Source organism: Papaver somniferum, chromosome 10, assembly GCF_003573695.1.
Source record: "Papaver somniferum cultivar HN1 chromosome 10, ASM357369v1, whole genome shotgun sequence".
NCBI classification, from domain to species: domain Eukaryota; kingdom Viridiplantae; phylum Streptophyta; class Magnoliopsida; order Ranunculales; family Papaveraceae; genus Papaver; species Papaver somniferum.
In genome coordinates, this window is record NC_039367.1 from 114,596,127 (window position 1) to 114,611,033 (window position 14,907).

The following is a 14,907-nucleotide window of genomic DNA, read 5'->3' on the forward strand; positions in this document are numbered from 1 at the left end:
TTAGTATTCTGATCAACTTCATGGAACATTGTGTCTCTTGATTTCTGCCTGTAGAATTCTTCTTAACGTGCATCCATTCATTTATGTCATTCTCTACTCTTCTGATCTCAGTGACTGTATCTTCATTGTTTGGTAACTGCTGCAAGGAGGTTAGTTCATCCTGTAGACTATTAATTCTATCATGAATATTACCAAAAGATTTTTTATTCCATTTGGATAAGTCTCTCCTGGTGGTATCTAGTTTTTTGTCTAGTCTATAAGCAACCGATCCTTGCACAGAAGAAGACCAGGAGGTCTTTATCTGATCCTTACATGAAGATTCCCTAAGCCAACATTCAAATAATTTCCAGTTCCTACTTTTAACAATTTCATTTGGGTATAAATCTAGAAAAATTGGACAATGATCAGAACCCAAAATGGGAATGTGTTTTAAAACAGTATTAGGGAAAGAAAATAATCAATCTGGATTCATGAGTGCTCTATCTAATCTTGATTTTATTCTCCCTGTCCCATTTTTATCACTAGTCCAAGTATACGGGCTTCCATGAAAACCTAAGTCAGTTAATCCAGTTTCCTGAATAAGCTGAAATTTTTTAGGGGTTTGAGATTCATCTTTATTTTAGGGATTTTATTCTCCCGGTGATATCTAATCCAAACTTTCTCATTGGTGGTTGTATTCCACCATCCTCCCCGTGCAAAGGTTCTTTGAGATTCATCTCTATTCTAGCCTTGACTGTGTTGCCATATCTGAGTCTGCAGTTTGGAGGGTGTGTAAATATCTTCTTACCCATGAATCCTATCGCTTCATCTACCACCAGAATGTTAAGATGTTCTAGTTTCAAGTACTTAAATTTTACTGTGAAAACTTGGTGGGTGAACTTGTAATCAGCTACAAGGGTTCCATTTGTATACTTCTGGACAGCAAAAAGAGCTTCACCTACCAGCCATGGGCCATTTTGGATAACTTCATCCCTCTCCTCTTCTGAGTTTAGTCTAACTAGCATTAGGTTTTGATCCATCACTCTTATCTGTTTGTTTCTGTAGTTTCTCCATAATGAATATATCTCCTGCCTTATTATTCTCATATCTATTTTATGCTTGCACATTAGCTTTCCCAGTATCTTCCATTTTCCCAGTATGCTGCCAAAGATACAAAAAACTATTTTTTAGATATTAAAAAAAGATTGAATTCGGATATCTCCCACTCTTATCATATCTTCCATTTTCTATGGAATACAACCATTGCAGTTCCAAGATATGATCCGCATATTATGAGAAGAAAAATTAAGAAAATCAAAACCAGTGATCGATGTAGGATAAGCAAAAAATGTAGAAAAAGTTACGTAGAAGGTTTCTTGATGGAAAAGTTTGGGTTTTACCTGCATGGTCTGATCCTAACTGATATTTGTGGTTTCAGCAGTGGTATGTCCTGATTCATTAGCTTCCATCATCGATTTATTGTGGTTATCCATATCAGTAGCAGTGTTGTTCTCCTTAGTATTAGGTGGTTTAACATGGATGTTTATGCTTCCACATTAGCTTTCCTAGTATCTTCCATGACTTGAAAGAAACGTAGATACAAATGGAAACAAGTCAAGTCTTGTATTACTAACTTCGAACAGAAGGATGATGTGTACGTTGAAGTCGATATGTCTTCAGGTTCTTCAAAGTAACACGAGTTTGTCTCAACATTTCTAGACTTCCTAGTCTAACCTAACGAAGTTGAATCTAGTAATATAATCAAGCGACCTTGAGTTTTGAAACTAAAATATGGCAATCAAACTTGACATACCAACGCTTGGTGGGTTCCACCGAGAAATGGCCTAACAAATTCACGCTAAATTTTAAAGTCTTGACACAAAAGATATCCATAATTCATAATTCAAAAGAAATCCATAATCAAACATAAGAGAAATCCATAATTCAATGTCTTAACACAAAAGAAATTTGTATATAGTTTAAAATTTTACATAAAAATAAATTTAATACTATAATAATTTACCATCATTAAGGCTCTATCATGCTAATACTTCACAACTTCAATAGCTCATTCTTGGATTTTGGACCATCCTATTTTTTTTAAAGTTGTGTCGCTTCCGGATCCATATTTATCACATAAGTATGACCCAACTCAAGAAACCAAGCCACATAATCGTCATAGACACTGCTGGTGCCAGGAATAGCTTCTAACAAAATCGTTGGAACTTGGTACTCACGTGAAGTACGATATTTTCAATTAGCGATCCTTGTTGATGGATTACAGATCAACTTCACATTACTTACTGAAATGGTGGAGTGTGTTTGTCCACTTCAAAACATTCTTAGGAAAATTTTCTATGGACAAATCCAACTTGACGAAGAACTCCACAAGGATTATACATCACGAACCTTATCAGATGATACAATGGTCCGTTGTAGCTTGACACACTTGAAAGATGTGTTGGTCAACCTCATCATCATCGAGCTTTAGGTACGGGTCAAACACTACCTTTTCCACTGTCATAACGTCCAAATTGAACCTAATCTCAGCCATAAACTTATCTTTATGCTTTTGTTGAACTCCAGAGTAAGGGTATTTGCTTCTTGTAGGTAAACTTGCATACCATTTTGAATCCTCACTGGTCCTCAAGGTAGGAAAATGGTCATAAACCCATGACTGCACAAATAGAGAATCATATATAGTTGGTTATTCACAAATCAATAAAACTAGATGTACGACAAATTTGAAAATTAATCACCAAAAAATACATGGAGAAGATCAATATTTCTTGCAACTTGAACGCAATTCCATCTCGAAGCTTTACCAAGACATCAAGAAAGTAAGAACGGGTGATGGTGGCCCACGAGTATAATGGTAGCTCGTTCCTCCCCCAATCAAGAAAGAGTGTCTTCAGCAATTGGAGATAACAAACATTGACCCTGTTACCTGAAATATCGGGGGAAATGATGGTATCAAGAGCATACAACAAATAAGCTATAACTGTATGTCTAACACTTGATTCGTCCATCAATCCATTCTCTTCCTTCTTCAATGAGTCTTAAAACTTTTCCCTCAAACTCTTAAATTTTATCTTTCTCATAATGGAGACTACTTCCATTAATCTTTCCATTTTTCTTACACTTTTGGCTTTAGGTTTGGCTCCAACAACTTCTGTTAGAGCACTGCTCGGTCGAACTCGCAAGTGTTTCTATCTCAAGCTTGTTTGTCAATTTTAGTTGCCAAAACTATAAGTCTTGGTTTCTAGTCTACTTATAGCTAAGTCTCGGATTAGGGTAGTAACTGTAGTTGAGCTTTAGTCTTCACGGCGTTCATCAAATGAAGACGAAGAACTACTCAAGGGAACTTGTGGAACTTCATCAACAAAAGGTATGTGGAGACTTGAACTCATCTATCACTCAAAAGTCTATCTCCTATTTGAGACCAAAGTCGTATTGCTATATAGAATTCAATTATACACATTTGATATTTCGAGCCGAATTTATCTCGCTTATATATTTCTCGAAATATGTGTTGGTAAGCTTTCGCTTTAACCAAGTTCATCTTTTATTCTTCACAAAAGTCAAAAGATGATCATGTGAAAATCGCCTTGTAACATCTTACATGATTTGTGTGAGACAATCATTTGATGTAGACTCATAATATTTCGTATTTATTATTCGATCACTTGAAAATTTCTTTGAAGCTAATAGTTTGTGTGAGACATCTATTGTCGTCTTCCAAGAATGTTCCAATGATTTAAATGAGGGTTTAGAACATGTAACCATGATTGGATATAAACATAGTGTGTATTCACATTTGTGTAAATTCCAAAACCGGGAACCATGGTATGCGTACCCATACGCGTACCCGTTGGTTGTTGGAAGTCGGGAACCATGGTATGCGTACCCATACGCGTACCGGTTGTTTGTTTGAAGTCGGGAACCATGGTATGCGTACCCATACGCGTACTGGCGGAAGTTCAAGTTCCGTGAATTCCTGCTGGAGTTTGGAAGTGTAGTATGGTATGCGTACCCGTACGCGTACTGGTGTAACCAAACTCAGTCCGGCTACTTAGGTATGCGTACCCGTTTGCATACTTAAGTAGGTTATGTTCTAAAATCAGTTTTTTCATGAACTAATACATTTATATAATAAGGAATGAAATCTTTTGCAAACCGTGGCTATAATGTTCATGAAATGATTCGAGTGAATCAAAATCGATTTTGCTTCAATTGTATCTTGTATACTTCTATGAGAATATAAACAATTGAACAACTCTCTAACTAGTTTCATTTGAGTCATTTGAACTAGTTGTGATGAAGATGACTAAGGTTGATATGAAAGTGCTCATATGGCTAACCATTGGTTAACTATTGTTGAACCAACTAAGTGTACACGTTTAGGTACGGTCACCTTTATCTAAATGATGGTACATTTCATTTGTGTATAACAAGCTAAGTTCGATCAAACGGTTGAAAGATATTAGCTTAAATCTAATCAGGTTTTCATCTAACGGCGAATATTGAATGCTTTGTTACCAAGGTAACATTGATTGCAAACCCTGATTTGGAGACTATATAAAGGATAACTCTAGCAACTAGGACACCTAATCCCCACACCTCCTGTGTGATATTAGTTGTGACTAGAGTCGATTCTCCTTTAACCTTAGGTTTTTCCAAAAACCTTGTAGGTTAACGACTTGAAGACTTCATTGAGATTGTGAAGCCAGACCCAACTATTTTCTCTGTAGTTGCGTGTTCTGATTTTGTTGTTTTCTATTGTGATTGAGTACCATCTTCTTTAAGATTTGCTCGAGATTTATTCTCCAATAGGCAAGATTGAAAAGTAGTCACAAACATCTTCGTCTCATCGTTTGTGATTCCACAATATCTTTCATTAATCGATTAAGATTATTGTGAGGAAATTGATAATACTAGGTTGTTCTTCGGGAATATAAGTCCGTTTTATCAATTGGTTCATGTTCACCTTGATTTATCAAAAGATGGAACAAAACTCGTAGGTATATCTGTGGGAGACATATTTATCTATTCAATAGACTTTTCTATGTGATACAGATTTGTTTATCAAGTCTTCGACTTCGGGTCGTAGCAACTCTTAGTTGTGGGTGAGATCAGCTAAGGGAATCAAGTGCGCAAAATCCGACATGGTTCAAGAGGCGTAAGGAACGCAACTGTACCTTTATCACCATGAGATTGGTTAGGGATCAACTACATTCCAATCCGGAGTTAACTTGTAGTAGGCTAGTGTCTGTAGCGGCTTAATACAGTGTGGTGTTCAAATCTGGACTAGGTCCCGGGGTTTTCTACATTTGCGGTTTACTCGTTAACAAAATTTATGGTGTCTGTGTTATTTATTTTCCGCATTCTATTTGTTTATATAATTGAAATATCACAGGTTGTGCGTAAGTTCAATCAATTGGATAATTCAACTTTTGGTTGTTGATATAAATTAATTGACACTTGGATATTGGGTTTTGATATCGTCCAAGTTATTTCTTATATTCAATCAAGCTCGCAAATTTCTATTTGTTTGATTGCGGATTGAATTGAGAAATTGAGATAAAACTCTTTGATATACTTTTCTTAAGATTGAGTCTGATTGTCTAGTTGATTCTGAAAAAGTGGGGGTCTGACAGCCACAACCAACAATTCGTTTGGAAATATGAGAGGACTTACTCCAATACACTTTCTAGAGAATCAACTAGACAGTCAGACTCAATCTAGAATTAAGTATATCAAAGAGTTTCATACCTCTATCTCTTAATTCAATATGCAATCAACAAATAGAAATTTGCAAGCTTGATTGAATATAAGAGGAGTTACTTGAACCGTACCGAAGACCAATGTTCAAGTGTCAATCAATGTAAATCAACAACCAAAGGTTAGATATTCTAATTAATTGATCTTAACGCATAACCTGTGATATTTCAATTATATAACAAAGTATAATGCGGAAAAGAAATAACACAGACACCAGAATTTTGTTAACGAGGAAACCGCAAATGCAGAAAACCCCCGGGACCTAGTCCAGATTTAACACCACACTGTATTAAGCCGCTACAGACACTAGCCTACTACCAATTAACTTCGGACTGGACTGTAGTTGAAACCTAATAAATCTCACACTGATTCAGGGTACAATTGCGCTCCTTACGTCTCTGATCCCAGCAGGATATTATGCACTTGATTCCCTTAGCTGATCTCACACACAACTAATAGTTGCTACGACCCAAAGTCGAAGACTTGATAGACAAATATGTCTCACACAGAAAAGTCTATAGGATTGAATAAATTTGTCTCCCACAAAAATACCCAAGAGTTTTTATTCCGTCTTTTGATAAATCAAGGTGAACAAGAACCAATTGATAAACCAGACTTATATTCCCGAAGAACAGCCTAGTATTATCAATCACCTCACAATAAACTTAATCGACCAGCGAAACAAGTTATTGTGGAATCACAAAAGATGAGACGAAGTTTGTTTATGATTACTTTTCTATCTTGCCTATCGGAGAAATAAAATCTCGATCCAATTATTTCAATTGCACTCAACACGATAGAAACAGCAAGATCAGATCGCGCAACTACAAATATAATAGTTGGGTCTGGCTTCACAATCCCAATGAAGTCTTCAAGTCGTTAATCTACAGGGTCACGAGAAGAAACCTAAGGTTCAAGGAGAATCGAGTCTAGTTATGCAACTAGTAACACACAGGAGGTGTGGGGATTAGTTTTCCCAGTTGCTAGAGTTATCCTTTATATAGTTTTCAAATCAGGGTTTGCAATCTAAGTTATCTTGGTAACAAAGCGTTCAATAATCACCATTAGATGAAAAACCTGATTCAACCAAGCTAATATCTTTCAACCGTTAGATCGAACTTAGCTTGTTACACACAAATGAAATGTACCCTCATTTAGGTTTATGTAACACTACCTAAACGTGTACACCAGGTTGGTTCACAAATAGTTAACCGAGGTTAGCCATATGATTACTCTCATATCAACCTTATTCATCTTAACCATAACTAGTTCAAATGACTCAAATGAATCTAGCTAAAGAGTTGTTCAATTGTTTAGAAAACACAATTGAAACCAAATCGGTTTGATTCACTTGAATCAATCATGGGCATTATAGCCATGGTTCACAAAGATTGCATTCCTTATGCGTACGGGTATGCGTACTTAAACAACCGGTTTTGAGTTTGTAAAGTTTCCAAACTCAGCAGAAATTTTCGGTTCGAAAACTTCCGCCAGTATGCGTACGGGTACGCATACTTAAGGTGACTAGTTAAGAGTTTGTCAAAAACCAAACTCAGCAGAAATTCTCGGTTCGAGAACTTCCGCCAGTATGCGTACGAGTACGCATACTTAACCTGTCTCCTTCACCAATTTCGTATACACACATATGCATACTCTTGGCTTCCGGTTTATGGATTTATAGACTAATGTGGGAACACACTATATATGCTTATATCCAAAGATGGTTACATCATCAAATCTTTATTTCAATCATTGAAACATTCTTCTATAATGACAATACCCGTTTTCACACACTATTAGCATCAAAGCAATTTTCAAGATATTGAAATAATTATTATCGAAATATTCCAAGCCTACATCAAATGATTGTATCACAAAAACCATGTAAGATGTTACTCGGAAATTTTCTCATGATATAAGATGAACTTGGTCGAAGCGAAAGCTTACCAACACATATTTCGAGAAATATGTAAGCGAGATATACTCAGCTCGAAATCTCAAATGTGTATAGAGAAAACTATATCATAACACGACTTATGTCTTAATATAGGAGATGGTAGAAATAGAATTTCCAATTGATAGATGAGTTCAAGTCTCCACATACATTTTGTCGAAGAAGTTCCACAAGCTCCCCTTAGTAGTTCTTCGTCTTCAAGAGATGAACGTAGAGAGATCTAAGCTCAACTGATACTCATCAGGGTATTGGTCTGGCGGTTTACAGCGTGCGGCGTGCAATGCACCCGTTACAAGAAAGTGTCATAAAGTGGGACAATTAGTGGTGGTGAAAAGTAACGGTGTAAACAATTCATTTCCTTCATCATGGAAGCGTAATGACTGACGGTTACACGAATTCACTTCCCTCATCATGGAAGCATAACGTCTGACGGTTACACGTTACTCTATTCTTCCACCACTCAATCGTTTCCTCTTCCTGCGAGACCAGGGTACGTTTCAATATGACTTATATAAATAGGCTTCACCTATTTTCACCAAACAACAAGTTTTGGTCGGCAACAACACAGTATCTAGAAATCACCTGGTAGCTTTCTATTCTGCTAGCCAGTTCTACTTTCAGATACTAGTCATACGCAACCACACCTTCAGAATCAACTATTATGGTCTCAACACTCTCTTCGCTTCCATCCCTAAGACCAACCCTTCTCCTTCACTTTGTGACCGAAGCAAGCCTGGAACGTCCATTTTTTGGTTTAGGCCAGGATTGTACAGATTGATCTCTCGAATCAAAAGTACTCTCGTGCAGTGCATTGTTTAGGGTTTAGATTCGTTTCTCATCCACACACCCAAATTTACCAAAATCAGCAGAAACGGTTTTCACCCACAAACACACAGACACCAGAAATTTTGATAACGAGGAAACCGCAAATGCAGAAAAACCCCGGGACCTAGTCCAGATTTGAACACCACACTGTATTAATCCACTACAGACACTAGCCTACTACAAGTTAACTTCGGATTGGAATGTAGTTGAGCCCTAACCAATCTCACACTGATAAAGGTACAGTTGTGTTCCTTACGCCTCTTGAACCACGCCGGATTCTGCGCACTTGATTCTCTTAGCTGATCTCACCCATAACTAAGAGTTGCTACGACCCAAAGTCGAAGACTTGATAAACAAATCTGTATCAGACAAAAAAGTCTATTGAATAGATAAATCTGTCTCCCACAGATATACCTACGAGTTTTGTTCCGTCTTTTGATAAATCAAGGTGAACATGAACCAATTAATAAACCGGACTTATATTCCCGAAGAACAGCCTAGTATTATCAATCACCTCACAATAATCTTAGTCGATTAACGAAACAAGATATTTTGGAATCACAAACGGTGAGACGAAGATGTTTGTGACTACTTTTTAATTTTGCCTATCAGAGAATAAATCTCGAGCAAATCTTAAAGAAGATAGTACTCATTCACAATTGAAAACATCAAGATCAGAACACGCAACTACAGAGAAAATAGTAGGGTTTGGCTTCACAATCCCAATGAAGTCTTCAATTCGTTAACCTACATGGTTTTGGAAAAACCTAAGGTTAAAGAAGAATCGAATCTAGTCGCAACTAGTATCACACAAGAGGTGTGGGGATTAGGTTTCCCAGTTGCTAGAGTTCTCCTTTATATAGTCCCCAAATCAGGGTTTGCAATCAATGTTACCTTGGTCACAAAGCATTCAATATTCACTGTTAGATGAAAACCTGATTAGATTCAAATTAATATCTTTCAACCGTTAGATCGAACTTAGCTTGTTATACACAAATGAAATGTACCATCATTTAAATAAAGGTGACCAATGGTTATCCATATGAGCACTCTCATATCACAACTAGTTCAAATGACTCAAATGAAACTAGTTAGAGAGTTGTTCAATTGTTTATATTCTCATAGAAGTATACAAGACACAATTGAAGAAAAATCAATTTTGATTCACTCGAAACATTTCATGAACATTATAGCCACGGTTTGCAAAAGATTGCATTCCTTATTATGTAAATGTATTAGTTCATAAAAACTGATTTTAGAACGTAACCTACTTAAGTATGCAAACGGGTACACATACCTAAGTAGCCGGACTGAGTTTGGTTACGCCAGTACGTGTACGGATACGCATACCATACTACACTTCCAAACTCCAGCAGAAATTCACGGAACTTGAACTTCCGTCAGTATGCGTATGGGTACGCATACTTAGTTCCAGGATTTCCAACAACCAACCAGTACGCATACGGGTACGCATACCATGGTTCCCGGTTTCGTACTTTATACAAAAATGTAATACACACTATGTTTATATCCAATCATGGTTACATGTTCTAAACCCTCATATCAATTCGTGAAATATTCTTGGAAGACGACAATAGCTGTCTCACACAAACTATTAGCTTCAAAACAATTTTCAAGTGATTGAATGATCAATATGAAACATTCCGAGTCTACATCAAATGACTGTCTCACATAAGTCATGTAAGATGTTACAAGGCGATTTTCACATGATCATCTTTTGACTTTTGTCAAGAATAAAAGATGAAGTTGGTTAAAGCGAAAGCTTACCAATACATATTTCGATAAATAGATAAGTGAGATAAACTCGACTCGAAATATCAAATGTGTATAATTGAAGTCTATATAGCAATACGACTTTTGTCTCAAATAGGAGATAGAGTAGATAGACTTTTGAATGATAGATGAGTTCAAGTCTCCACATACCTTTTGTTGATGAAGTTCCACAAGTTCCCTTGAGTAATTCTTCGTCTGCATTCGATGAATGTCGTGAAGTCTAAAGCTCAACTACAATTACTATCCTTATCCGAGACTTAGCTATAAGTAGACTAGAAATCAAGACATATAGTTTTGGCAACTAAACTTGACAAACAAGCTTGAGGTAGCAACGCTTGCGAGTTCGACCGAGCAGTGCTCTAACAATCTCCCCATTTATCAATTTTAGTGAAAAAACTATCAATACATATGGATTACAAAATAAATAAACTTTGTAGCTTCTCATCCAAATACTTGATCTCCTTGGTTCTTCAACATTACTTGAAATCTTCGTCACTTCCAAGTACTCCAATGATTCTAAATTTGTTCAACTCAACATCATAGTTGTTGAAGATCCGTAGCTATAACAATGAGAAAACAATAACTCTCAATCATTGTTATACAATGTCATAGTATTATTACACATCATCAAAGTTCAATTGTATCACAAATTTGATAACAATAATATGGTGATATGTATCACTCCCCCTTAGTCAATACTTTATCTCACATGAAAACCATTCCCCCTTACATAATGATCCGTAAACCATATGTATTTGTAGTGTGAACTACACATTAATTCTCCCCCTTTTTGTCAATATAAATTGGCAAAGGTACGAAAACTAGTGGGATCCTAATGAAATTTCCATAGAGATACTTCATGAACAAAAGAGAAACACATATCAACTTTTTTAGATACAATCATATAGCCGAAACTAAATGCATTTATCAAGGAGTTTATAAAGATACAAGATAACCCTTATAATATTCCATAGCCGCAATCCCCAAAAAGATTTGGCAATTAAGCACAAGTTCAATTAAGAACTCTCCCCCATAAAATGTCATCCCCAAAGGAACAACAAGAAAAGAAGGATTTCTTTGACATGAACAACAAGAGAACCCATGATTAATTTAATATGAAATGCTCAACGTAAGAAAACTTACGGAGCCGCACAGTATTTACACAAAGATGTGGATCATGACAACCAATACTGGGGAATATTCAAAGATTCATTCTATTTTTCATCAATATTTGCATAGAGACATATAATAGACTTAATCTTTATAAACAAAAGTTCATCCTATCTTCCATCAATATTTGCATAATGACATAATAGGCTTAACTTTTGTTTGTCAAAAGTTCATTCAATCTTTTATCAATATTTGCATAATGGCATATGAAAGTCTTAACTTTTGACCACGTATGGGACAATCATAGTTCACAGACGCAAACACACATATCCCATGACAAGTTGCAATATATAAAACCGTAAATATTAATACTGCAAAATCATCTTCCAAATAAATTTTATAATTTAAATAAATAAATCTAAAAACATTGCAAGATGAAAATCGTTGGACATAGCTATGTGTACTCACAATAATGGCTATTCCAAACCCTAGTTATCCTTCTTAAAACACAAGAATAAATTCTCATAAGAAGTTTCATAGACAAAAAATAAAAATCAACAAGCTAAGAAAACAAAGAAAGACTCATAAGCCATCAAATCCGAACATGAACTGAAATCAATTAGTTTTTTCCGGAATCCTCACGAGCCTTGATACCTTTGAGCTTGTGATTGATAGCATCCACTGCTTCTTCAAAGAAGATATCCTCACTAAGAAGATGTTTAACATGTGTCTTCATGAGAAAAGTGTCAGAATTAACCTTTTTCAACTCGGTTTTTAACACATCAAGAATCTTCATAGTATCAACAAGTTGCAGTTTTGCTTCCTCAAAGTATTTAAGAAAATCATGAACCACTTCAGCAGAAACCATGTCCTCATTCTCAAATCCTGATGTGTATAGGCATAGTAACATGAGGAATTAGGATTATCATCTTCTACTAGGGTTCTTTTCTTCCTCCCTGACTCGAAACCAATACTTTTATCAAGAAAACCTTTTGCAAAACCACCAGTGCGAGAAGGTGAAGACATTCTAACCAAAAATAACCTAGAGTATGCGTACGTGACTCAATAGGTTAGGTATTTAAATGGTTTGTTAGGAATACAAATTTAGGGTTTCTAAAGATAGTTCGTGACAAGTAAGTTACGGGTACCCGTACGAAAACAACTTGAACCCAAAAGACAAACATAACCAGCACGGTAACGTACTTTTCACAAGGTAAGGAAAAACAGTAATTTGCTACGTGAAGATTTCCTTTCACAAATTTTTGGCTCAATAAATTTTATCTCCACGGAGAAAAAATTTAGAGCACAAGAGTAGCAGGCAACATAGTTGCAACAAAAACTTCTTCGAAATTAAAGAATAAATAAAACAAAGAGACTCTCAAGACATAAACAATACTTAGGCAAAGCTGACTGTGGACAAAAGTTTAGCTATGGACGATAAGAAAATAGCGAAAATGTTATATGAACAGCCGTTTACCCGCTTCTTAACAGCTGATTTTGACGTGGCAGGTACACGTACGACATAGGAAAGTGAGTTTTCCACGTCTTCAACATTAATAGAACAAACACAAATTGGAATCAGAAAAACTAACTGTCTTCGATAGATTGCTTATGGATCATAACCAGTTGGATGGTGAATGATGGAAGTTTTGGTTAACTTTTTTCCTTTAGACTCCACCAACAATGGTTTTTGATAAGAAATGTATAGCAGAGGGATTTGATAAATTCCATTGATATCAGTGAACTTGGTTGAAATTGAGAACCAGATTGTTGCTGAGCTTTTGAATTGACATCACAAACTGAGTCTTCAATCCTTTATTGATGATTTTTAAGGGTTATACATCATGCATATCAATCAATGCCGATTTATGGCCTTTGTAGACATGTCCAGATCACAATTTTGATAATTTTTTTGAATTGGTTTAGATATATAATTCCCCATACCATTTTCTGATTAAAATTAAACATGCTTTTGTATAATATGTTGACATCACTACATAATCCAACGTACTGTTGTAGAAAAATTCTTTGCTTGTGTTCTTTAAAGTTGTACGGAAACTCAATTATAAAATAATCACCCTTTCAGTGAGATACCATTACTTGACTTTGTGTCGGACTTCAGAACCCTAGATTTTCTATGGAGAAGAAACGGGGAGATAAAATGTAGTTATATTTGGTTTGTATTTTTTGATTTTTTGAATACGTGGACCTAAGGGAAAATTCATTCTCTCCTACACATTACTGCCACATAGGATCAGCCGTCAACTGGCTGTTAACTAGCTTGTCAAGTAGCAAGATTGAGAAAATAGCTCAACTAATCAGAAAACATATAGCCAAAAGTATACCTAACCATATCTCACTCAACCAGGATTTTTGTGAGTCAGATTTCAACCTTGTGATTAATTAGCACAAGTATGAACTCTAATCTTATTAAATGAATGATGTTCACGATTGAGTTCCTTTTTTCCAAGAAAGAAACCAGTTTGATGTGAAAAATTATCATAAAACTTGCTGTCATCAAAATTCGAGACAAAGTTTGAGTCCTTACCAGAAGAAGTTAATTCGGAGGATTTTGACTGCACGTTGATAAGATCCTTGTATCCTTCAATTATCAGATTTAGGTTTTCCTTCATAAATCCACAGTTGCTTCCATCTACAGGAAATTTTTTCACATTTTGAATATCATTCATCACATTAGGTTGAGAAAACCTTTTCTGAAATCTCCTTGAATGGTTTGTATTAATGCTACAATTGGTTCGAACGTTCAATGAGCAATTTGAACTGACATTCCTGGAAGAATTCACAAGGAAAGTACTAAAACCAATAGGTTTAGACATACGAATGTCGGTTACACCTTTGAGAATCAAATCCAAGATATGCTGAAGGCGACCAAGGTGATTGTCATTCAGCTTTAGTTTGCTCTTTCGTTGAACTTATCCTTTTGAATTACAAAACAGAGATACTTTCTGATCACCAGAGTGATTAGTTTGTGTAGCATTATAAAATTTATTATGAGATTTCTCCCTTCCATGAGATGAGGTAAATCCATGATCAGTGGGAGAACCACGCACTTCTTTATTAATAGGAAGGGTTTGCAGTTTAACTTCTGATGTTGTTTTTATTTGAGAAACACGATTAAACTTAGTCATGTTTTCAGATACCACAACAGAGTCAGAAGTATTTGGTATGACAAACTCCCAAGAATGACTTTTATCTTGAATAGAGAGATTGCTCAAAAGTCGTTCAATTTTACTGGCATCTTCTTTGAGTTTAGCCTCGAGTGAGGTTCGTGAAAAACACCCTACATCATTTCCTCACGAAGAACTCTCAATTGGGAATCACGATATTTTATCATACCAACTATTGTATTGACCTTGTGTTTCAACCTGTTGATTTCAACTGCCCGGATTCTAAACAGTTTTAGAATCGCTGCACTCTCTCGGGCTGCTTCCTTTTCTACTTCA